Here is a 24,363-nt window from a genome sequence, read left to right on the forward strand (position 1 = left end):
GCTTTTAGATTCTTGGTCATGAACTCTTTGCCTAAGTCAATGTCTAGAAGAGTTTTTCTGATGTTATCTTCTAGAATTTTTAGGGTTTGAAATCTTAGATGTAAGTCTTTGATCCATCTTGAGTTTATTTTTGTGTAAGGCAAGAGACGAGGATACAGCTTCATTCTTTTACATGTGGCTTACCAATGAGCTCAGCACCATTTGTTGTATAGTATGTTCTGTCCCTGCCTTATGTTTTTGTTTGCTTTGTCAAAAATCAGTTGACTGTAAGTATTTGGCTTTATTTCTGAGTTATTTATTCTGTCCCATTGCTCTACATGCCTATTTTTATACAAGTACTATGCTGTTTTGTTAACTATAGCCTTGTAGTATAGTTTGAAGTCAGGTAATGTGATGCCTCCAGAATTGTTCTTTTTGCTTAGTCTTGCTTTGGCTATGCACCCTCTTTTTTTGGTTCTGTATGAATTTTAGGATTATTTTTTCTTGTTCTGTGAAGAATGATGATGGAATTTTGATGGAAATTGCATTGAATCTGTAGATTGCTTTTGGCAGTATGGTCAATTTCACAATATTTGTTCTACCCATCCATGAGCATGGGATGTGTTTCCATTTGTTTGTATTGTTTACGATTTATCGATTTATTTCACAGTGTATTGTAGTTTTCCTTATAGAGATCTTTCACTTTTTGTCAGTTATATTCGTAAGTATTTTACTTTATTGCAGTTGTTGTAAAAGGGGTTGAGTTCTTGATTTGATTCTCAGGTGGTTGTTGTTGGTATATAGCAGTGCTACTGATTTGTATACATTTATTTTGTATCCTGAAACTTTACTGAATTCATTTATCAGATCTAGGAGCTTTTTGGATGAGTCTTTAGGGTTTTCTAGGTATATGGCCGTATTATCAGTGAACAGTGACAGTTTGCCTTCCTCTTTACCAATTTGGATGCCTTTTATTTCTTTCTCTTGTCTGATTACTCTGACTAGGACTTCCAGTATTATGCTGCATATAAGTGGTGAAAGTGGGCATCCTTATCTTGTTCCAGTTCTCAGGGGAAATGCTTTCAACTTTTCCCCATTCAGTATAATCTTGGCTGTGGGGTTTGTCATAGATGGCTCTTATTTCCTTGAGGTATGCCCCTTCTATGCCAATTTTGCTGAGGGTTTTAATCATAAAGCGATGCTGGATTTTGTCGAATGCTTTTTCTGCATCTATTGAGATGATCATATGATTCTGATTTTTAATTCTGTTTATGTGATGTATCACATGTACTGACTTGTGTATGTTAAAACATCCCTGCATTCCTGTTGTGAAACCCACTTGATCATGGTGGATTATCTTTTTGATATGCTGTTGGATTCAGTTAGCTAGTATAATATTTTGTTGAGGATTTTTGCATCTAGTTTTCCTTTTTTGTTATGTCCTTGCCTGGTTTTGGTATTAGGGTGATACTGGTTTCATATAATGATTTAGGGAGGATTCCTTCTTTCTCTATCTTGTGGAATACTGTCAATAGGATTGGTACCAATTCTTCTTTGAATTTCCAATAGAATTCAGCTGTGAAGCCATCTGGTCCTGGACTTTTTTTTGTTGGTAATTTATCCATCTTCTCTAGGTTTTCTAGTTTATGTGTGTAAAGGTGTTCATAGTAGCCTTAAATGATATTTTGTATTTCTGTGGTATCAGTTGTAATATTTCCCATTCATTTCTAGTTGAACTTATTTTTGGATCTTCTCTCTTCTTGGTTAATCTTGGTAATGGTCTAATCAATTTTGTTTATCATTTCAAAGTAGCAGTTTTTTGTTTCATTTATCTTTTATAGTTTTTTCTTTGTTTCAATTTTATTTAGTCCTGCTCTGATATTTGCTATCTCTTTTCTTCTGCTGGGTTTGGGTTTGGTTTGTACTTGTTTCTCTAGTTCCTTGTGAGATGTGATCTTACATTTTCTGTATTCTTTCAGGCTTTTTGATGTAGGCATTTAATACTATGAACTTTCCCCTTAGCACCATTTTTGCTGTGTCCCATAGGTTTTGTTAAGCTGTGTCACTATTATTGTTCAGTGCAAATAATTTTTTAAATTTCTTTTTGATTTCATTGTTGACCCAGTGATTATTCAGGAGCAGGTTATTTAATTTCCAAGTATTTGCATGATTTTAAGGATTCCTTTTGGAGTTTATTTTAAATCTTATTTCACTGTGGTCTGAGAGAGTATTTGATATAATTTCGATTCTTTAAAATTTATTGAGGCTTGTTTTTTGGCCTGCCATATGGTCTGCTTTGGAGAATGTTCCATGTGCTGATGAATAGAATGTATATTCTGCAGTTGCTGATAGAATGTTCTGTAAATATCTGTTAAGTCCGTTTGTTCTAAGGTATAGTTTAAGTCCATTGTTGTTAACTTTCTGTCTTGATGACCTGTCTAGCCCTGTCAGTGCAGTATTGAAGTCCCCCACTGTTATTATGTTGCTGTCTATCTCATTTCTTAGTTATAGTAATGATTGTTTTATAAATTTGGGAACTCCCATGTTAGGTACATATATATTTAGGACTGGGATATTTTCCTCTCGGACTTATCCTTTTATCATTATATAATGTTCCTCTTTGTTTTCTTAAACTGTTGTTGCTCTAAAGTCTGTTTTGTCTGGTATAAGAAGGGCTTCTCCTGCTGTATTTTGGTTTCCATTTGCATGGAATATCTTTTTCCACCCCTTTACCTTAAGTTTATGTGAGTTCTTATGTGTTAGGTGAGTCTCTTGAAGACAGCAGATACTTGGTTGGTGGATTTTTATTTTTTCTGTTATTCTGTATCTTTTAAGTGGAGCATTTAGGCCATTTACATTCAATGTTAGTATTGAGATGTGAGGTACTATTCCATTCATCATGCTAGTTCTTGCCTGAATACCTTTTTTTTCCATTGTGTTATTGTTGTATAGGCCTTGAGAGATTTATCCTTTAAAGAGGTTCTATTTTGGTGTTATTTCAAGGCTTATTTCAAGATTTAGAACACCTTTCAGCATTTCTTGTTATGCTGGGTTGGTAGTAGCGAATTCTCTCAGCATTTGTTTGTCTGAAAAAGACTTTATCTCTCCTTCATTTATGAAGCTTAGTTTTGCTGTATACAAAATTCTTGGCTGGCAATTATTTTGATTGAGGAGGCTAAAGTTAGGACCCCAATCCCTTCCAGCTTGTAAGGTTTCTGCTGAGAAATCTGCCATCACTCTGATAGATTTTTCTTTATAGATTACCTGATGCTTTTGCCTCACAGCTCTTAAGATTCTTTCCTTTTTCTTGACTTTAGATAGCCTGAGGACTATGTGCCTGGGTGATGATCTTTTTGCAAAGAATTTCCCAGGTGTTCTTTGAGCTGCTTGTATTTGGATGTCTAGATCTCTAGCAAGGTCAGAGAAGTTTTCCTTGATTATTCCCTCAAATATGTTTTCCAAACTTTTAGATTTCTCTTTGTCCTCATAAATGCCAATTACTCTTAGGTTTGGCCATTTAACATAATCCCAAATTTCTTGGAGGCTTTGTTCATTTTTTTGTTTCTTTTTTCTTTATCTTTGTTATATCTCATCTTATTATGGAAAGTATTTGAATGGTCATCTTGCCATCTTAAAAGTAAAACTATGGAAAATAAGTGTCATGCATACAGTAACCAGAAGAGACCTGGAGTGGCCATAATATATCAGACAAAATAAATTTTATATTAAAACTTGTCACAAGAAGAGTGATTCAGCAAGATAGAGGAGTAAGAAGCCCTGGCTCCTCCTCCTTTCCCATCATTGCTACTAATTTAGCACAATTCAGAACAAATTGGCTTTGTGAGAAATCATAAATTAATTGAAAGCTTGTTGCTTCCAGGAAAATATGAAATCAAAAGCCAGTAGGGATATTGAAAACATGCTGTCAGCAGAGACCCTGCTCTTAGATTAGCTCCTTACAATGAGAAAGAGACCCCTAGTTTCCATCTTTACCCAGGGAAGGGAGGGGTTGCTGTGCGTATCCACAACCCTAACTTTTCTGAGGGAGCTCCCCAAAGGACTGGCTTTTATCTTGCCAGTCTTGAAGCTCTGATTAGTCTGGGACAGTCTTGCAACCTGGGGGAGAATAGAGACGGCAGCCTAGGCTAGTAGACACAAGTAATTCTTCACCCTGCTCAACACAAAGCAAGTAGACAAAAACTACAGCTGCCTGCTTTACCTTGGGGAAGAAAAGAATTGGCAGAGGCCCCAATCTCTCTAGCTGAGCTAATTAGTGGGGGTCTTCTCCTGTAGGAGGCCAGTCTGTAGAGACCAGGAGAGGTGCCTATTTTGCCTAATGCACAGAAACCAACATAGAGAGTCAAGGAAAATGATGAATCAGGCAAAGATTCCAAACAAACGAATAAAGTAAAATTTAAGAAATTGATCCTAATGAAATGAAGCTGTATCATTTTCCTAATAGAATTAAAATAACTCTCATAAAGATGGCCCACTGAGGTCAAGAAAACAATGTGTGAACAAAGTGAGAATATCAACAAAGAGAGATAATATTCCTGAACAGAATAAAGGACACAATAATTAAACTGAAACACCAGAGGGGTTCAACAGCAGACAAGATCAAGCAGAAGAAAGGATCAGTGAACTCGAGAATAGGTCACCGGAGATAAATCAGTCAGAGGAGCAAAAATTGTTTCAAGAAATAAAGAAGGACATTAAATATTATTAAAAAATAAATCCATCAAGAAGCTATAAAGATTATAAAAATATGTATATATGTGTATGTGTGTAAGTGTGCATGTGTGCATATATATGTACGTGTATATACCTAACAGAGTCCCAAAATAACTGAAGCAAAAACTGAGAGAATTGAAGAGGGCAATAGAAAATTCAACAATTGTGGGTGACAATTTTAAATCTTTGCTTTCAATAATAAATAGAGTAATGAGACAGAAGATCAACAAGGTGCTACAAAACTTGAATAACAATATAAGCCAATGAGACCTAACGGACATCTGAAGAACATTCCAACCAACAATAGCATAATGTATATTTTTCTGAAGTGCATATGGAACAATTTCCATCATAATAGACCATATGTTAGGCCATAAAATAATCTCTGTATATTTAAAATAATTGAAATAATACAAATTATTTTCTCAAATTGCAATGGGATGATATTAGAAATAAATAATTGCACAAATATGTGGAAATTAAACAATACACTCTTAATTGATGGGTCAAAAAATATCACAGCAAATATTGGCCCTAAGATTCTTAACAAATACTAGGAAACCAAATCTAACACCATATAAAAAAGATTATGCAGAATGACCAAGTAGAATTTGTCCAAGAAGTACAAATTTGGTTCAATGTACACAAATCAATCAATATTATACAATAAATATTACACCTACTATGTATCCACAAAAATTTACAAGTTGAAAAAAGAAAACAGAATTAATACACAGTATTAGTACAATAAAGCAAAAGCCATAAGATTCTCTCAAGAGATGCAGAAAAAGCACTTGAAAAAAATCTAACACCTTTCCATAATGAAGATAGTCAAAAACAGTGTAAGGAAACTTCCTTAATCTGACAAAGAGCATTTACAAAAAAAACACAGGTAACATGATTCCTAACAATGATAACAGTAGTTGGTCAACTCACCTGGTGTCTCCTGCCAAGTCCAGCAGAGGTGGGGAGATGGAAAGGAAGGGGAGAGATGAAATCAGTGAGAAGTACAGACAGCCAGGGTGTGAGCCTCAGCTCTGCCTCCCATTTAACAGTGAATTTGGGTAACACTTTAACTTGCTGAGCTTCAGGATTCATTACTGTAAAATGGGAGATACCGAAGCTCTCTACAAGCTTTTGGGTAAGACTGCATTATTTGAAGAATGCAAAGTACCTGCAGGTCTTGGCATAAAGTTGCAATAATGCTATTTTCCCTTGAGAAGCTTCTAATGTAATTATAGAGAAAATGTATAACCAGTTGGATCCTCAATGTTAGCTTCTAGTTGTTCTTTAGTCCTGAGTTTTTAAACCTTATTAGGGCTTATTTCAACATTCACAGGGTACCTACTGTATACTTCAAAATTACAAGATATAGCTCTTTTGCTATTGTTGCATCAAATTTCTTCTGGGAATATACTTACGGGTTTTTCCTTGTTTTAATTAAGTATAATACCACATACAAACCAGTTGTGTTGCATGGCATCATTACTATTAGTTGAATTTATTTGGCATCTTTCCTCTGAAGAACAATGGGTAGAGTCAAGAATTTATCACTCTATTCATCCACTCATAAGCATTTACGGCTCTGACAAGGCAACACTCCAGGAACTACAATCTCAAAGATGAATTGAACAAATTCAGCATGGGAACTACAATTTTAAAACGATGAATTCAGTAAATTCAGCATGGGTCTTGCTCTCTAATGTATACAGAGAGTGGAAAAGTCAGTCATTCCACAATAGTATGTGTCCTACCAGAAGTGGAAGTATAGCTGGACACCAGGAAATATTGGAAAAGTTGCTGTCATTTTTCTTGGAGAAGTCAGAAAAAATATCTATTGGGAAGTTTATATTGCTGCTGCATCTTGAAACATAAGTAGGCAATGAGAAGAAAATCGTAATTAAGGCTGAGAGAATGTCATTGCATGGTTGCAAAGGTAAGAAACAACACTGGGACTTTAGGAAGTATTTTCACTAAGATCGAGTATAATTTGCACAAGGGAATGGGAAACAGGAGTGGAAAAGAAGGCAGGAGCCAGAGAATAATATGCCTTGCATACCTTACTAAGAATATGGACTTTACTCCATTCTTCGGGGAGTTATGGACAGATAACTGATATTTCCACCCACAATCAATCCAGAAACACCCCTGTTTTGACAATACCCCAGCCTCCTCTAGGGGGAGCCACCTTTGATTTTCTTTTCTTTTTTTTTTTTTGTACTTTTATTTTTTTATTTATTTATTTTTTCTTTTTTTTTCTTTTATTATTATTATTATTATTATTATACTTTAGGCTCTATGGTACATGTGCGCAACGTGCAGCTAAGTTACATATGTATACATGTACCACGCTGGTGCGCTGCACCACCAACTCGCCATCTAGCATTAGGTATATCTCCCAATGCTATCCCTCCCCCCTCCCCCCATCCCACAACAGTCCCCGAAGTGTGATGTTCCCCTTCCTGTGTCCATGTGTTCTCATTGTTCAATTCCCACCTATGAGTGAGAATATGCGGTGTTTGGTTTTTTGTTCTTGCGATAGTTTACTGAGAATGATGATTTCCAATTTCATCCATGTCCCTACAAAGGACATGAACTCATCATTTTTTATGGCTGCATAGTATTCCATGGTGTATATGTGCCACATTTTCTTAATCCAGTCTATCATTGTTGGACATTTGGGTTGGTTCCAAGTCTTTGCTATTGTGAATAATGCCGCAATAAACATACGTGTGCATGTGTCTTTATAGCAGCATGATTTATAGTCCTTTGGATATATACCCACTAATGGGATGGCTGGGTCAAATGGAATTTCTAGTTCTAGATCCCTGAGGAATCGCCACACTGACTTCCACAAGGGTTGAACTAGTTTACAGTCCCACCAACAGTGTAAAAGTGTTCCTATTTCTCCACATCCTCTCCAGCATCTGTTGTTTCCTGACTTTTTAATGATTGCCATTCTAACTGGTGTGAGATGGTATCTCATTGTGGTTTTGATTTGCATTTCTCTGATGGCCAGTGATGGTGAGCATTTTTTCATGTGTTTTTTGGCTGCATAAAAGTCTTCTTTTGAGAAGTGTCTGTTCATGTCCTTCGCCCACTTTTTGATGGGGTTGTTTGTTTTTTTCTTGTAAATTTGTTGGAGTTCATTGTAGATTCAGGATATTAGCCCTTTGTCAGATGAGTAGGTTGCGAAAATTTTCTCCCATTTTGTAGGTTGCCTGTTCACTCTGATGGTAGTTTCCTTTGCTGTGCAGAAGCTCTTTAGTTTAATTAGATCCCATTTGTCAATTTTGGCTTTTGTTGCCATTGCTTTTGGTGTTTTAGACATGAAGTCCTTGCCCGTGCCTATGTCCTGAATGGTAATGCCTAGGTTTTCTTCTAGGGTTTTTATGGTTTTAGGTCTAACATTTAAGTCTTTAATCCATCTTGAATTGATTTTTGTATAAGGTGTAAGGAAGGGATCCAGTTTCAGCTTTCTACATATGGCTAGCCAGTTTTCCCAGCACCATTTATTAAATAGGGAATCCTTTCCCCATTGCTTGTTTTTCTCAGGTTTGTCAAAGATCAGATACTTGTAGATATGTGGCATTATTTCTGACAGCTCTGTTCTATTCCATTGATCTATATCTCTGTTTTGGTACCAGTACCATGCTGTTTTGGTTACTGTAGCCTTGTAGTATAGTTTGAAGTCAGGTAGTGTGATGCCTCCAGCTTTGTTCTTTTGGCTTAGGATTGACTTGGTGATGCGGGCTCTTTTTTGGTTCCATATGAACCTTAAAGTAGTTTTTTCCAATTCTGTGAAGAAAGTCATTGCTAGCTTGATGGGGATGGCATTGAATCTGTAAATTACCTTGGGAAGGATGGCCATTTTCATGATATTGATTCTTCCTACCCATGAGCATGGAATGTTCTTCCATTTGTTTGTATCCTCTTTTATTTCCTTGAGCAGTGGTTTGTAGTTCTCCTTGAAGAGGTCCTTCACATCCCTTGTAAGTTGGATTCCTAGGTATTTTATTCTCTTTGAAGCAATTGTGAATGGGAGTTCACTCATGATTTGGCTCTCTGTTTGTCTGTTATTGATGTATAAGAATGCTTGTGATTTTTGTACATTGATTTTGTATCCTGAGACTTTGTTGAAGTTGCTTATCAGCTTAAGGAGATTTTGGGCTGAGACAATGGGGTTTTCTAGATACACTATCATGTCATCTGCAAACAGGGACAATTTGACTTCCTCTTTTCCTAATTGAATACCCTTGATTTCCTTCTCTTGCCTCATTGCCCTGGCCAGAACTTCCAACACTATGTTGAATAGAAGTGGTGAGAGAGGGCATCCCTGTCTTGTGCCAGTTTTCAAAGGGAATGCTTCCAATTTTTGCCCATTCAGTATGATATTGGCTGTGGGTTTGTCATAGATAGCTCTTATTATTTTGAGATATGTCCCATCAATACCTAATTTATTGAGAGTTTTTAGCATGAAGGGTTGTTGAATTTTGTCAAAGGCCTTTTCTGCATCTATTGAGATAATCGTGTGGTTTTTGTCTTTGGTTCTGTTTATATGCTGGATTACATTTATTGATTTGCGTATATTGAACCAGCCTTGCATCCCAGGGATGAAGCCCACTTGATCATGGTGGATAAGCTTTTTGATGTGCTGCTGGATTTGGTTTGCCAGTATTTTATTGAGGATTTTTGCATCAATGTTCATCAAGGATATTGGTCTAAAATTCTCTTTTTTTGTTGTGTCTCTGCCAGGCTTTGGTATCAGGATGATGCTGGCCTCATAAAATGAGTTAGGGAGGATTCCCTCTTTTTCTATTGATTGGAATAGTTTCTGAAGTAATGGTACCAGCTCCTCCTTGTACCTCTGGTAGAATTTGGCTGTGAACCCATCTGGTCCTGGACTTTTTTTGGTTGGTAAGCTATTGATTTTTGCCACAATTTCAGCTCCTGTTATTGGTCTATTCAGAGATTCAACTTCTTCCTGGTTTAGTCTTGGGAGGGTGTATGTGTTGAGAAATTTATCCATTTCTTCTAGATTTTCTAGTTTATTTGCGTAGAGGTGTTTGTAGTATTCTCTGATGGTAGTTTGTATTTCTGTGGGCTTGGTGGTGATATCCCCTTTATCATTTTTTATTGCATCTATTTGATTCTTCTCTCTTTTTTTCTTTATTAATCTTGCTAGCGGTCTATCAATTTTGTTGATCCTTTCAAAAAACCAGCTCCTGGATTCATTTATTTTTTGAAGGGTTTTTTGTGTCTCTATTTCCTTCAGTTCTGCTCTGATTTTAGTTATTTCTTGCCCTCTGCTAGCTTTTGAATGTGTTTGCTCTTGCTTTTCTAGTTCTTTTAATTGTGATGTTAGGGTGTCAATTTTGGATCTTTCCTGCTTTCTCTTGTGGGCATTTAGTGCTATAAATTTCCCTCTACACACTGCTTTGACTGCATCCCAGAGATTCTGGTATGTTGTGTCTTGGTTCTCGTTGGTTTCAAAGAACATCTTTATTTCTGCCTTCATTTCGTTATGTACCCAGTAGTCATTCAAGAGCAGGTTGTTCAGTTGCCATGTAGTTGAGCGGTTTTGAGTGAGATTCTTAATCCTGAGTTTTAGCTTGATTGCACTGTGATCTGAGAGATAGTTTGTTATAATTTCTGTTCTTTTACATTTATTGAGGAGAGCTTTACTTCCAAGTATATGGTCAATTTTGGAATAGGTGTGGTGTGGTGCTGAAAAAAATGTATATTCTGTTGATTTGGGGTGGAGAGTTCTGTAGATGTCTATTAGGTCCGCTTGGTGCAGAGCTGAGTTCAATTCCTGGGTATCCTTGTTGACTTTCTGTCTCGTTGATCTGTCTAATGTTGACAGTGGGGTGTTAAAGTCTCCCATTATTAATGTGTGGGAGTCTAAGTCTCTTTGTAGGTCACTCAGGACTTGCTTTATGAATCTGGGTGCTCCTGTATTGGGTGCATATACATTTAGGATAGTTAGCTCTTCTTGTTGAATTAATCCCTTTACCATTATGTAATGGCCTTCTTTGTCTCTTTTGATTTTTGTTGGTTTAAAGTCTGTTTTATCAGAGACTAGGATTGCAACCCCTGCCTTTTTTTGTTTTCCATTTGCTTGGTAGATCTTCCTCCATCCTTTTATTCTGAGCCTATGTGTGTCTCTGCATGTGAGATGGGTTTCCTGAATACAGCACACGGATGGGTCTTGAGTCTTTATCCAATTTGTCAGTCTGTGTCTTTTAATTGGAGCATTTAGTCCATTTACATTTAAATTTAATATTGTTATGTGTGAATCTGATCCTGCCATTATGATGTTAGCTGGTTATTTTGCTCGTTAGTTGATGCAGTCTCTTCCTAGTCTCGATGGTCTTTACATTTTGGTATGATTTTGCAGTGGCTGGTACTGGTTGTTCCTTTCCATGTTTAGCGCTTCCTTCAGGAGCTCTTTTAGGGCAGGCCTGGTGGTGACAAAATCTCTCAGCATTTGCTTGTCTGTATTTTATTTCTCCTTCACTTATGAAGCTTAGTTTGGCAGGATATGAAATTCTGGGTTGAAAATTCTTTTCTTTAAGAATGTTGAATATTGGCCCCCACTCTCTTCTGGCTTGTAGGGTTTCTGCCGAGAGATCCGCTGTTAGTCTGATGGGCTTCCCTTTGATGGTAACCCGACCTTTCTCTCTGGCTGCCCTTAACATTTTTTCCTTCATTTCAACTTTGGTGAATCTGACAATTATGTGTCTTGGAGTTGCTCTTCTCGAGGAGTATCTTTGTGGCGTTCTCTGTATGTCCTGAATCTGAATGTTGGCCTGCCTTGCTAGATTGGGGAAGTTCTCCTGGATAATATCCTGCAGAGTGTTTTCCAACTTGTTTCCATTCTCCCCGTCACTTTCAGGTACACCAATCAGATGTAGATTTGGTCTTTTCACATAGTCCCACATTTCTTGGAGGCTTTGCTTGTTTCTTTTTATTCTTTTTTCTCTAAACTTCCCTTCTCACTTCATTTCATTCATTTCATCTTCCAGGGCTGATACCCTTTCTTCCATTTGATTGCATCGGCTCCTGAGGCTTCTGCATTCTTCACGTAGTTCTCGAGCCTTGGTTTTCAGCTCCATCAGCTCCTTTAAGCCCTTCTCTGTATTGGTTATTCTAGTTATACATTCTTCTAAATTTTTTTCAAAGTTTTCAACTTCTTTGCCTTTGGTTTGAATATCCTCCCGTAGCTCAGAGTAATTTGATCATCTGAAGCCTGCTTCTCTCAGCTTGTCAAAGTCATTCTCCATCCAGCTTTGTTCCGTTGCTGGTGAGGAACTGCATTCCTTTGGAGAAGGAGAGGTACTCTGGTTTTTAGAGTTTCCAGTTTTTCTGCTCTGTTTTTTCCCCATCTTTGTGGTTTTATCTACTTTTGGTCTTTGATGATGGTGATGTACAGATGGGTTTTTGGTGTGGATGTCCTTTCTGTTAGTTTTCCTTCTAACAGACAGGACCCTCAGCTGCAGGTCTGTTGGAGTACCCGGTGTCAGTCTGCCCCTGCTGGGGGGTGCCTCCCAGTTAGGCTGCTCGGGGGTCAGGGGTCAGGGACCCACTTGAGGAGGCAGTCTGCCCATTCTCAGATCTCCAGCTGCGTGCTGGGAGAACCACTGCTCTCCTCAAAGCTGTCAGACAGGGACATTTAAGTCTGCAGAGGTTACTGCTGTCTTTTTGTCTGTCTGTGCCCTGCCTCCAGAGGTGGAGCCTACAGAGGCAGGCAGGCCTCCTTGAGCTGTGGTGGGCTCCACCCAGTTCAAGCTTCCCAGCTGCTTTGTTTTCCTAAGCGAGCGTGGGCAATGGCGGGCGCCCCTCCCCCAGCCTTGCTGCCGACTTGCTGTTTGATCTCAGACTGCTGTGCTAGCAATCAGCGAGACTCCGTGGGCGTAGGCCCCTCTGAGCCAGGTGTGGGCTATACTCTCCTGAGGCACCGTTTCCTAAGCCCGTCAGAAAAGCACAGTATTCGGGTGGGAGTGGCCCGATTTTCCAGGTGCCATCTGTCACCCCTGGAAAGGGAACTCCCTGACCCCTTGCACTTCCCGAGTGAGGCAATACCTCGCCCCTGCTTCGGCTGGTGCACGGTGCACTCACCCACTGACCTGCGCCCACTGTCTGGCACTCCCTAGTGAGATGAACACGGTACCTCAGTTGGAAATGCAGAAATCACCGTCTTCTGCGTTGCTCATGCTGGGAGCTGTAGACTGGAGCTGTTCCTATTCGGCCATCTTGGCTCCTCCCCGCCACCTTTGATTTTCATGGCAGGGTGGGATCCAGAAAGCTGTAAGTCTCTTTGCAAACTTGATTTGGAGACATGAATTTCACACAAATACAACAATACTCTCCTATCTTCATGGGGCAGGGTTGGGGGAGCAAAGCCGCTGATCTCTTTACAGATTATGAAAGAAGCCAAAGCTGAGATGGAATCCTGGTGGCCTTCCTCTGCACCACTGTGTCTTAAAATGTAAATCAGTTTGGAAGCATGTTAAGAAGGAGGATTCATACACTCTTTCCCAGACTCACTGAATCAAGACCTTTGGGAGGTAATTGAAACGGACATTTTTCTAAATTTCCTTAGCTAATCTTTAAGTAGAATAAAATTTGACAATCACTACACTTATGAGTTTTAAAAATAAAAACTTTATTTTTTAGAACAGATTTGTGTTTACAGAAAAATTACAAAGATAGTATAGTGAGTTTCCATATACCCTGAACATGGTTTCCTCTATTACTAACATCTTATGTTAGAATGGTATATTTGTTACAATTCATGAACCAATACTGATACATTGATGATAATGGTAATGATGATGAGGATGATTGTTCTGATAATGTTATTGTTACGCTTAACATGAGTCCATGGTTTGTTCAACTTTCCTTGGTTTGTAGCTAATGTTCTTATTCTGTTCCAGAATTGCGTCCAGAATACTACATCATATTTAGTCATCATGTCTTCTTAAGCTGTTGTTGGCTGTGACAGTTTCTCTTTCTTGTTTTCATGACCTAGACAATTTTGAGGGGTCAGGCATTTTTTAGAATGCCTCTTAATGGGGATTTGTACATTTTTTCATAAATAGACTGATATTATGGGTTTTGGGGAAAAGATCACAGAGATTAGTTCTGACCCTTATCACATCATATCAAGCATACATACCATTAACATGATATCACTGTTGAAGTTGACCTTATAAGCCTGGCTAAGGTAGTGTTTGCCAGGTCTCACCACTGTAAATTTACCCTTCCTTCCCTTTCCATATTACTCTTTGGAAGGAAGTTACTATACAGAGCCCACATTTAAGGGGTGGAGGTTTATGCTCCACTTCCTTACAGGTAAAATACCTACATAAATTACTTAGAATTCCACATATGCAAAATTTATATTTTCTTATTTATTTAATTTATTCCATCATTTGATTATGGACTCATGGATATTTATTTTACACTTTGGGCTATAATCCTATACTACTTCATTTACTTTGTCACTCAGATTGTTCCAGTTTTGGCTATTGGAAGTTCTTTCCATTGGCTCTTGTATCAGTTTGATATATTTCCATCATCGTGGATTTTTTTTTCTATTTTTTATTTTTTAGCACTTTCTTATTTTCAGGTACTTCAAGATAATCCAGGCTCATTTTGCATATTTCTTATCCCAGCCCTAGAGTCAGCCATGTCTCCAAGGACCTCTGATTCTTTTTGTTGGAGAATGGTATTTGAAACCAAGATCTGAGCATCAGGTTGCCACCAGGATGTTATTGTTTATAAAGCCTCTCAGCAGACAGAGCCAGAAGATATATGTGTGTTTATTAAGCAATGTATATACGCGTATCTATAAATATTTCTATATGGAAGCAGTGTCTATAGGAAGCTAAAGATGAGTTCATACTGCCATCATCAACTTTAATCCATTACCACATGAATCATTCTAACCTGCTCCCATTGCCTATCTCTAAATTCTTACTCCAACAGAAAAAAACAGGCTGTCAACATCTGCCATCTACTTACTTAATTATTCAAATCTAGTGTACATCTATGGCAGTACTAGAATTGTTAACCCATACCCACATGGGAAAAAGTTTATCAACTAGAGTACAGTGCTTATGTACAATGTTTTTTGCAATCTGAGGCTCCACTGATTTCTAAAATTACTTAGGTCAGCATCTTTTTTCTTCACCCTATTCAGTGAAGTGTTTCATCCATTTGTAATGCAGTTAGATTGTTTGTAACAGTCTGAATTTCATTTTGAGATCTCTGACCTGCTAAATTATACTTTTAATTGGCACACATTATTGTTCCTACTATTCACTTTTTTAATGAAGTGAACTTCACAGATATGAAATTAACCATTTGAATGTGAACAATTTAGTGGCATTTAGGACATTCACAGTGTTGTGTAACTACCTCTAACTAGTTCTGGAACATTTTTAATCACCCCTAAAAATATGATGTCTTTATATGACTTTGGTATCAGGGTAATTCTGACATCATAGAAGGAGCTAGAAAGTGTTTCCTTCTTTTCTATTTTTTGTTAGTGTTTGAGAAAAATTGATGTTAATTCTTTAAATGTATGTTTGAATTCATCAGTAAAGCCATAAGGTCCTGGGATTTTCTTTGTTAGGAGGTTTTTAATTATTGATTTAATATCTTTACTTGTTATAGGGCTGTTAGGATGTTCTATTTCATCTTGAGCCAGCAAGGGTAATTTGTATTTCTAAGATTTGTCTGTTTTTTCTGTATTTGTAGTAATGTCCCCACTTTCATTTCTAGTTTTAGCTATTTGTGTATCCTCTTTTTTTCTCCTGTCCAGCTAAAGTCTTGTCATTTTGTGGATTTTTTTTCTAAGGACCAGCTTTTGGTTTTGCTGAGTCTCTACTGCTTTCTATTTTGTTTACCTCTTTTAATCTTTGTCTCCTTTCTTCTGCTAACTTTGGGTTAGTTTGATATTTATTTTCTAATTCTTTAAGGTGTAGTATTGAGTTGTTAGTTTAGAATCTTTCTTCCTTTATAAATGTATGTGTCTATAGCTATAAATTCCTCACTTAGCCTTGCTTTTGCTGCATCCCATTTCTGTGGTATGTTAAGTTTTGTTTGCATTTGTCCCAAGATATTTTCTGATATCTTGTGTGATTTATCTTTTGACCCATTTATTTTGAGTGTATCATTTAATTTCCACATATTTGTGAATTTTCTAGTTATTCTTCTATTATTGACTTCTAGTTTCATTTTATCATAGTCAGAGAATATTCTTTGTGTAATTTCAGTTCTTTTAAAATTTATTGAGACTTATTTTGTAGCCTAACATATGGGCTATCTTAGCTAATGTTCCATGTACACTTGAAAAGAATATGTATTCTGCTGTTGTTGGGTGGAGTGTTCTGTCTGTGTCTGTTAGGTCTAGTGTTCAAGTCTATTTCCTATTGAGCCTCAGTTATTTTGTTGTATGTATTATTAAAAGTTTAGTATTGAAATATCTATTATTGTATAACTATGTTTTCTCCCTTTAATTCTGTCAATGTGTGCATACTCCACTTCTCTGTTCTTTCTTGTGTGTAATGTTTATATCGTCTTGATAAATTGACCCTTTTATCAATATACAAAGTCCTTATTTGTATCTTGTAATTGTTTTCAAGTCAAAGTCTGTTTTGTCCAATACTATTACTGTATAACCACCCCAACTCTCTTCTTGTTACTATTTGAAATGAATGTCTTTTTATATCTTTTTAATTTCAATATATTTATATCTTTAGAACTAAAGTGAATTTCTTGTAGACAGCATACCATTGGATCATATTTTTCAAATCCATTTTGTCATATCTCTGCCTTTTAATTGGAGCATTTAATCCAGTCACATGTAACATATCTGTTTGAGGAAGGATTTACTTCTGCCATTTGGGTATTTGTTTTCTATATGTTTTATACCTTTTTTATTCTTTGTATCCTCCATTTGTCTTGTTTGTGTTTTGTTATTTGGGGTGTATTGTTTGGATTTCCTTCTCATTTCCTTTTATGTGTACTTTTAGGAAAATTTCTTAGTGATTACTATAAAGGTTCTAATTAAAATCATAAATTTATAACAATATTATTTAAATTTTTACAAATTTTGCTTCAATACCATACAATAACTACATTACTATACAGTTCCATTCCCTGCCTTTATACTTGCCTTCACAAATTACATTGTTGGATATTATGTGGCTATTAGCATAAATTTATAGTGATGTGTATTTATTTGTCTTTTTAAATCATATAAGAAGAAATATTATAAAAATAGAATTTGCAATCCAAAATGCAGTAATACAGACTTTTATATTTATCTATGCAATAACTTATATTCGATTTCTATATTTCTTTTTTTTGACACCTAGTGTAACCATGTGGCCTTTTTTTTATTATTATTATTACTTTAAATTTTTATTTTTCCATAGGTTATTATTGGTGTACAGGTGGTGTTTGGTTATATAAATAAGGTCCATAGTGGTGATTTGTGAGATTTTGGCACGCCCATCACCCGAGCAGTATACGCTACATCCTATTTGTATTCTTTTGTCCCTCACCCCACACCCACCATTTCCCCCCAAGTCGCCATAGTCCATTGTATCATTCTTATGCCTTTGAGCCCTCATAGTTTAGCTCCCACATATCAGCGAGAACATACGATGTTTGGTTTTCCATTCCTGACTTACTTCACTTAGAATAATAGTCTCCAATCTTGGCTGGGCACAGTGGCTCACGCCTTTAATCCCAGCACTTTGGGAGGCCAAGGCAGGTGAATCACCTGAGGTCAGTTGTTCGAGACCAGTCTGACCAATATGGAGAAACCTCATCTCTACTAAAAATACAAAATTAGCCAGGTATGGTGTCTCATGCCTGTAATCCCAGCTACTCGGGAGGCTGAGGCAGGAGAATCACTTGAATCTGGGAGGCAGATGTTGTGGTGAGCCAAGATCACACCATTGTGCTCCAGCTTGGGCAAAAGGAGCAAAACTCCATCTCAAAAAAAAAAAAAAAAGTCTTCAGTCTCATCCAGGTCACTGCAAATACCATTAATTCATTCCTTTTTATGACTGAGTTGGTATTTCATCATATATATATATCTATATATCTATATATATCACCATTTCTTTATCCACTCGTAGATTGATGGGCATTTGGGTTGATTCCACAATTTTGCAATTGCAGATTGTGTTGCTATAAACGCGCCTGTGCAAGTATCTTTTTGGTATACTGACTTCTATTCCTCTGGGTAGATACCCAGTAGTGGGATTACTGGATCAATTGGTTCTACTTTTAGTTCTTTAAGTAATCTTCACACTGTTTTCCGTAGTGGCTGTACTAGTTTACATTCCCATCAGCAGGGTAGAAGTTTTCCCTGATCACTGCATCCATGCCAACATCTACTGGTTTTTTTTTTTTAATATTTTAATTATAGCCATTCTAGCTTAGGTAAAGTGGTATCACATTGTGCTTTTGATTTGCATTTTTTTGATCATTAGTGATGTTGAGCATGTTTTCATGTGTTTCTTGGCCATTTGTGTATCTTCTTTTGAGAATTGTCTATTTACGTCCTTAGCCTACTTTTTGACGTAATTTTTTTTTTTTTGAGACAAAGTCTCTCTCTGTCACCCAGGTTGGAGTACAGTGGCCCAATCTCAGCTCACTGCAACCTCTGCCTCCCGGGTTCAAGTGATTCTCCTGTCTCAGCCTCCTGAGTAGCTGGGACTACAGGCACACTTCACCATGCCCAGATAATTTTTGTATTTTTAGTAAAGATGGGGTTTCACCGTATTGGCCAGGCTGGTCTCCAAGTCCTGACCCCGTGATCCACCCACCTCAGTTTCCCAAAGTACTGGGATTACAGTCGTGAGCCACTGTGCCCAACCATTTATTTTTTTCTTGTTGATTTGTTTGAGTTTGTTGTAGATTCTGGATATTAGTCCTTTGTCAGATGTATAGATTTCAAAGATTTTCTCCCACTCTGTGGGTTGTATGTTTACTCTGCTGACTGTTCCTTTTGCTATGCAAAACCTCTTTAGTTTAATTAAACCCCAGCTACTTATCTTTGTTTTTATTGCATTTGCTTTTGGGTTCTTGGTCCTGAAATCCTTGCCTAAGCCAATGTCTAGAAGGGTTTTTCCAATGTTATCTTCTAGAATTTTTATAGTTTCACGTCTTAGATTTCAGTCGTTAATCCATCTTGAGATGATTTTTATATAAGGTGAGAGATGAGGATCCAGTTTCATTCTCCTACATGTGGCTAGCCAATTATCCCAGCACCACTGGATGAAAAGGGTGTCCTTTCCCCACTTTATGTTTTTGTTTGCTTTGTTGAAGATCAGTTGGCTGTAAGTGTTTGGGATTATTTCTGGGTGCTCCATTTTTTTCCATTGGTCTATGTGCATATTTTTATAGTACCATGCTGTTTTGGTGACTACAGCCTGATCGTATTGTTTGAAATCAGGTAGTGTGATGCCTCCAGATTTGTTCTTTTTGCTTAGTGTTGCTTTGGCTATGCACCCTCTTTTTTGGTTCCATATGAATTTTAGAATTGTTTTCTCTAATTCTGTGAAGAATAATTATGTTGATGGGGATTGCATTGAATCCGTAGATTGCTTTTGGCAGTATGGTCATTTTTACAATATTGATTCTACCCATCCATGAGCATGGGATGTGTTTCCATTTGTTTATGTCATGTATGATTTATTTCACTGTATTTTGTAGTTTTCCTTGTAGAGGTCTTTCAACTCCTTGGTTAAGTATATTCTTAAGTTTTTTTTTTTTTTTTTTGCAGCTATTGTAAAAGGGTTTGAGTTCTTGATTTGATTGCTTGGTCACTATTGGTGTATAGAAGACCTATGATCTGTGTACATTAATATTGTATCCAGAAACTTTGCTGAATTCATTTATCAGTTCTAGGAGCTTTCTGGAGGAGTCTTTAGGATTTTCCAGGTAAATGATCATATTGCCAGCAAATGGTGACAGTTTGACTTCCTCTTTACTGATTTGGATGCCCTTTATTTCCTTCTCTTACCTGATTGCTTTGGCTAGGACTTCCAGTACTATGTTGAAGAGAAGTGGTGAGAGTGGGCATTCTTTTCTTGTTTCAGTTCTCAGAGGAAATGCTTTCAACTGTTCCCCATTCAATATTATGTTGGCTGTGGTTTTGTCATAGATGGCTTTTATTACACTGAAGTATGTCCCTTGTATGCTGATTTTGCTGAGAGTTTTAATCATAAAGGGATGCTGGATTTTGTTGAATCCTTTTTCTGCATCTATTGAGATGATCATATAATTTTTGTTTTTAATTCTGTTTATGTGGTATATCACATTTATTGACTTGCATATGTTAAACCATTCTTGCATCCCTGGTATGAAACCCACTTGATTATGGTGGATTATCTTTTCGATATGTTGTTGAATTCAGTTAGCTAGTATTTTGTTAAGGATATTTGCATCTATGTTCATCAGGGACATCGGTCTGTAGCTTTCTTTTTTGGTTATGTACTTTCCTGATTTTGGTGTTAGGCTGATGCTGTCTTCATAGAATAAATTAGGGAGGGCTCTGTCATTCTCTGTCTTGTGGAATAGTGTCAAAAGAATTGGTATCAATTCTTTGAATGTCTTTTAGGATTCTGTTGTGAATCCTTTTGGTCCTGGACATTTTTTTGTTGATAGTTCTTAAACTACCATTTCAATCTTGCTGCTTGTTATTCATCTGTTCAGGGTATCTAATTCTTCCTGATTTAAGCTAGGAGGTTAGTAGTTTCCCATTGATTTATCTATCTCTTCTAGGTTTTCTAGTTTATGTGCATAAAGGTGTTCATAGTAGTCTTGAATGATCTTTTGTATTTCACTGGTGTCAGTTGTAATATCTTCCATTTCATTTCTTATTGAGGTTATTTGGGTTTTCTCTCTTCTTGGTTGATCTTGCTAAAGGTCTATCAATTTTATTTACCTTTTCAAAGAATGAGGTTTTTGTTTTGTTTATCTTTTGTATTTTTTTGTTTCAGTTTCATTTAGTTCTGCTCTGATCTTGGTTATTTCCTTTCTTCTGCTGGGTTTGGGTTTGGTTTGTTCTTGTTTCTCTAGTTCCTTGAGGTGTGATCTTAAAATGTCAGATCTTTCAGTCTTTTTGATGTAGGCTGAACATCAAAAAGAACTTTCCTCTTAGCACCACCTTTGCCATATCACAGAGGTTTTGATAGGTGGTGTCACTATTGCCATTCAGTTTGAAGAATTTTTTAATTTTCATCTTGATTCCGTTTTTGACCCAGTGATCATTCTGGAGCAGGTAACTTAATTTACATGTATTTCCATGGTTTTCTTTTGGAGTTGATTTCCAGTTTTATTCCACTGTGATCTGAAAGAGTGCTTGATATAATTTCAATTTTCTTAAACTTATTGAGGCTCATTTTTGTGGCCTATCACATGGTCTATCTTGGAGAAAGTTCCGTGTGCTGTTACATAGAAGGTGTATTCTGTGGTTATTGGATGGAATGTTCTGTATATATCTGTTAAGTCAATTTTTTCCAAGGTCTAGTTGAAATCCATTGTTTCTTCATTGGCTTTCTGTCTTGATGACCTATCTAGTGCTGCCAGTGGAGTATTGAAGTCCCCCATTATCATTGTGTTGCTGTCTATCTCATTTGTTAGGTCTATTAGTAATTGTTTTATAAAATTGGGAGCTCCAGTGATAAGTGCATATATGTTTAGGATTGTGATATTTTCCTGTTGGACAAGGCCTTTTACCATTATATAATGTCCTTCTTTGTCTTTTTAAACTGCTGTTGCCTTAAAGTTTGCTTTGTCTGATTCAAGAATAGATCCCCCTTCTCACTTTTGGTGTCTGTTTGTATGAGATGCCTTCTTTCACACCTTTACTTTAAGTTTATATGAGTCCTTATGTGTTAGGTGAGTCTCTTGAAGGCAACAGATACTTGGTTGGTGGATTCTTATTTATTCTGTGGTTCTGTATCTTTTAAGTGGTGCATTTAAGCCATTTATATTCAATGTTAGTATTGAGATGTGAGGTACCATTCCATCCCCTATAATATTTGTTGCCGGTGTGCCTTGTTTTTTGTTTTTTGTTTTCACTTTTTAACTTGTATTTTTGTTTTATAAGTCCTGTGAGAGTTATGCTTTAAAGAGGTTCCGTTTCGACTTGTCTCCAGGATTTTTTTTTTCAAGATTTAGAGATCCTTTTAGCAGTTCTTGTAGTGGTGGCTTGATAGTTGTGAATTCTCTCTACATTTGTTTCTCAAAAAAGATTGTATCTTTCCTTCATATATGACACTTAGTTTCACTGGATACAAATTTCTTAACTGATAATTGTTTTGTTTGAGGAGCTGAAGATAGGGTCCCAATCCCTTCTAACTTGCAGGGTTTCTGCTGAGAAATCTGTTGTTAATCTGATAGGTTTTCCTTTATAGGTTACCTGGTGCTTTTGTCTCACAGCTCTTAAGATGCTTTCCTTCATGTTAACTTTAGATAACCTGATGACAATGTGCCTAGGCAGTTATTTTTTTGCAATAAATTTTCCAGGTGTTCTTTGTGCTTTTTGTATTTGGATGTCTAGGTCTCTAGCAAATCAAGGGAAGTTTTCCTTGATTATTCCCCCAAATATATTTTCCAAACCTTTAGATTTTTCTTCTTCCTCAGAACACCAATTATTCTTAGGTTTGGTAACTTAACATAATCCCAGACTTCTTAGGGGCTTTGTTCATATTTTCTTACTTTTTTACTTTGTCTTTGTTGGTTGGGGTTGATTCAAAGACCTTGTCTTCAAGCTCTGAATTTCTTTCTTCTACTTATTCAATTCTATTGCTGAGACTTTCCAGAGCATTTTGCATTTCTATAAGTGTGTTCGATGTTTTGTGAAGTTTTGACTGGTTTTTCTTTGTGCTATCTATTTCTTTGAATATTTTCCCCTTCACTTGTATAACTTTTTGGATTTCCTTGCATTAGGCTTCATCTTTCTCTGGTGCCTCCCTGATTAGCTTAATAACTAATTTCCTGAATTCTTTTTCAGGTAAATCAGGGATTTCTTCTTGGTTTGGATCCATTGCTGGTGAGCTAGTGTGATTTTTTGGAGGTGTTTAAGAGCCTTGTTTTGAAGGATAATGTTGCTGAGTATGGAATTTCCATCTGATAGTTTTTGTCTTTTATCCCTTTAAAAATACCATCCCTTCTATACACCAATAATATTCAAGCTGAGCAACAAATTAAGAACAAAATCCCATTTGCAACAGCCACACACACAAAAATAAAATACCTAGGAATATATTTAAACAGAGGGGTAGAACATTTCTACAAGGAGAATTACAAAACAGAATTACAAAACACTGATGGAAGAGATCAAAGATGACACAAACAAATGCATAAACATTCTGTGCTCATGGATAGGAAGAATCAATATCATTAAAATGTCTATACTGCCCACAGTAATCTACAGATTCAGTGCTATTCCTATCAAAGTACCAACCTCATTTTTCACAGAATTAGGAAAAAAAAACTATTATAAAATTCATATGGAATCAAAAAAGAGTCCAAATAGCCAAGGTAATCCTTAGCAAAACAATGAAGCATGCAGTATCACATTACCTGTCTTCAGATTATGCTACAGGACTATGGTAACCAAAACAGGATGGTACTGGTACAAAAACAGAAACATAGGCCAGTGGAACAGAATAGAGCACCCAGATATAAAGCTGCAAACATACAATCAATTGATCTTCGACAAAGATGACTAAGTAATGAGGAAAGGATGTCCTATTCAATAAATAATGCTGGGAAACTGGCTAACCATATGCAGAAGAATGAAACTGGACCTTTACTTATCACCCTATACAAAAACTAACTCAAGATGGATTAAATACTTAAAAGTAAGACCTCAAACTTTTGAAATTCTAGAAGAAAACCAAGGAAATATTCTTTTAGGCATTGGCCTAGGCAAAGACCTCATGACTAACTCCTCAGAAACAAATGTGACCAAAAAAAAAAAAAAAAATGGATGTAGGAGACCTAATTAAACTAAAAGGCTTTTCCATGGCAAAAGAAACTATCAAGGGAGGAAACAGATAACCTACAGATTAGAAGAAAATATTTGCAAAATATGCATCTGACAAAAGTCTAATGTCCAGAATATGTAAGGAACTTAAACAAATCAATGAGAAGAAAAAAAAAAACTCCATTAAAAAGTGGGCAAAGGACATGAACAGACACTTCTCAAAAGGAGACATGCATGTGGCCAAAAAATACATGGAAAAAAATGCTCATCATTACTAGTCATTAGAGAGATGCAAATCAAAACCATAATGAGATGCCACCTCACACCAGTCACAGTGATTATTACAAACAAGCCAATAAATAGGAGATGTTGGCAAGGGTGTGGAGAAAAGGGAATGCTTATACATTATTAGTGGTAATGCAAATTAGTTCAAGCCTTGTGGAAGTCATTTGGAGGTTTCTCAAAGAACTAAACAGAACTACCATTTGACTCAGCAATCCCATTATTGGGTATATACCCAAGGAAAAATAAATTGTTCTACCAACAAGACTCTTACACTCATATGTTTAATAAAGCACAATTTACAATAGCAAAGAAATGGAGTCAACTCAAGTGACCATTACTGG

The sequence above is a fragment of the Pongo pygmaeus genome, chromosome 21 (assembly GCF_028885625.2).
Source record: "Pongo pygmaeus isolate AG05252 chromosome 21, NHGRI_mPonPyg2-v2.0_pri, whole genome shotgun sequence".
NCBI lineage: Eukaryota > Metazoa > Chordata > Mammalia > Primates > Hominidae > Pongo > Pongo pygmaeus.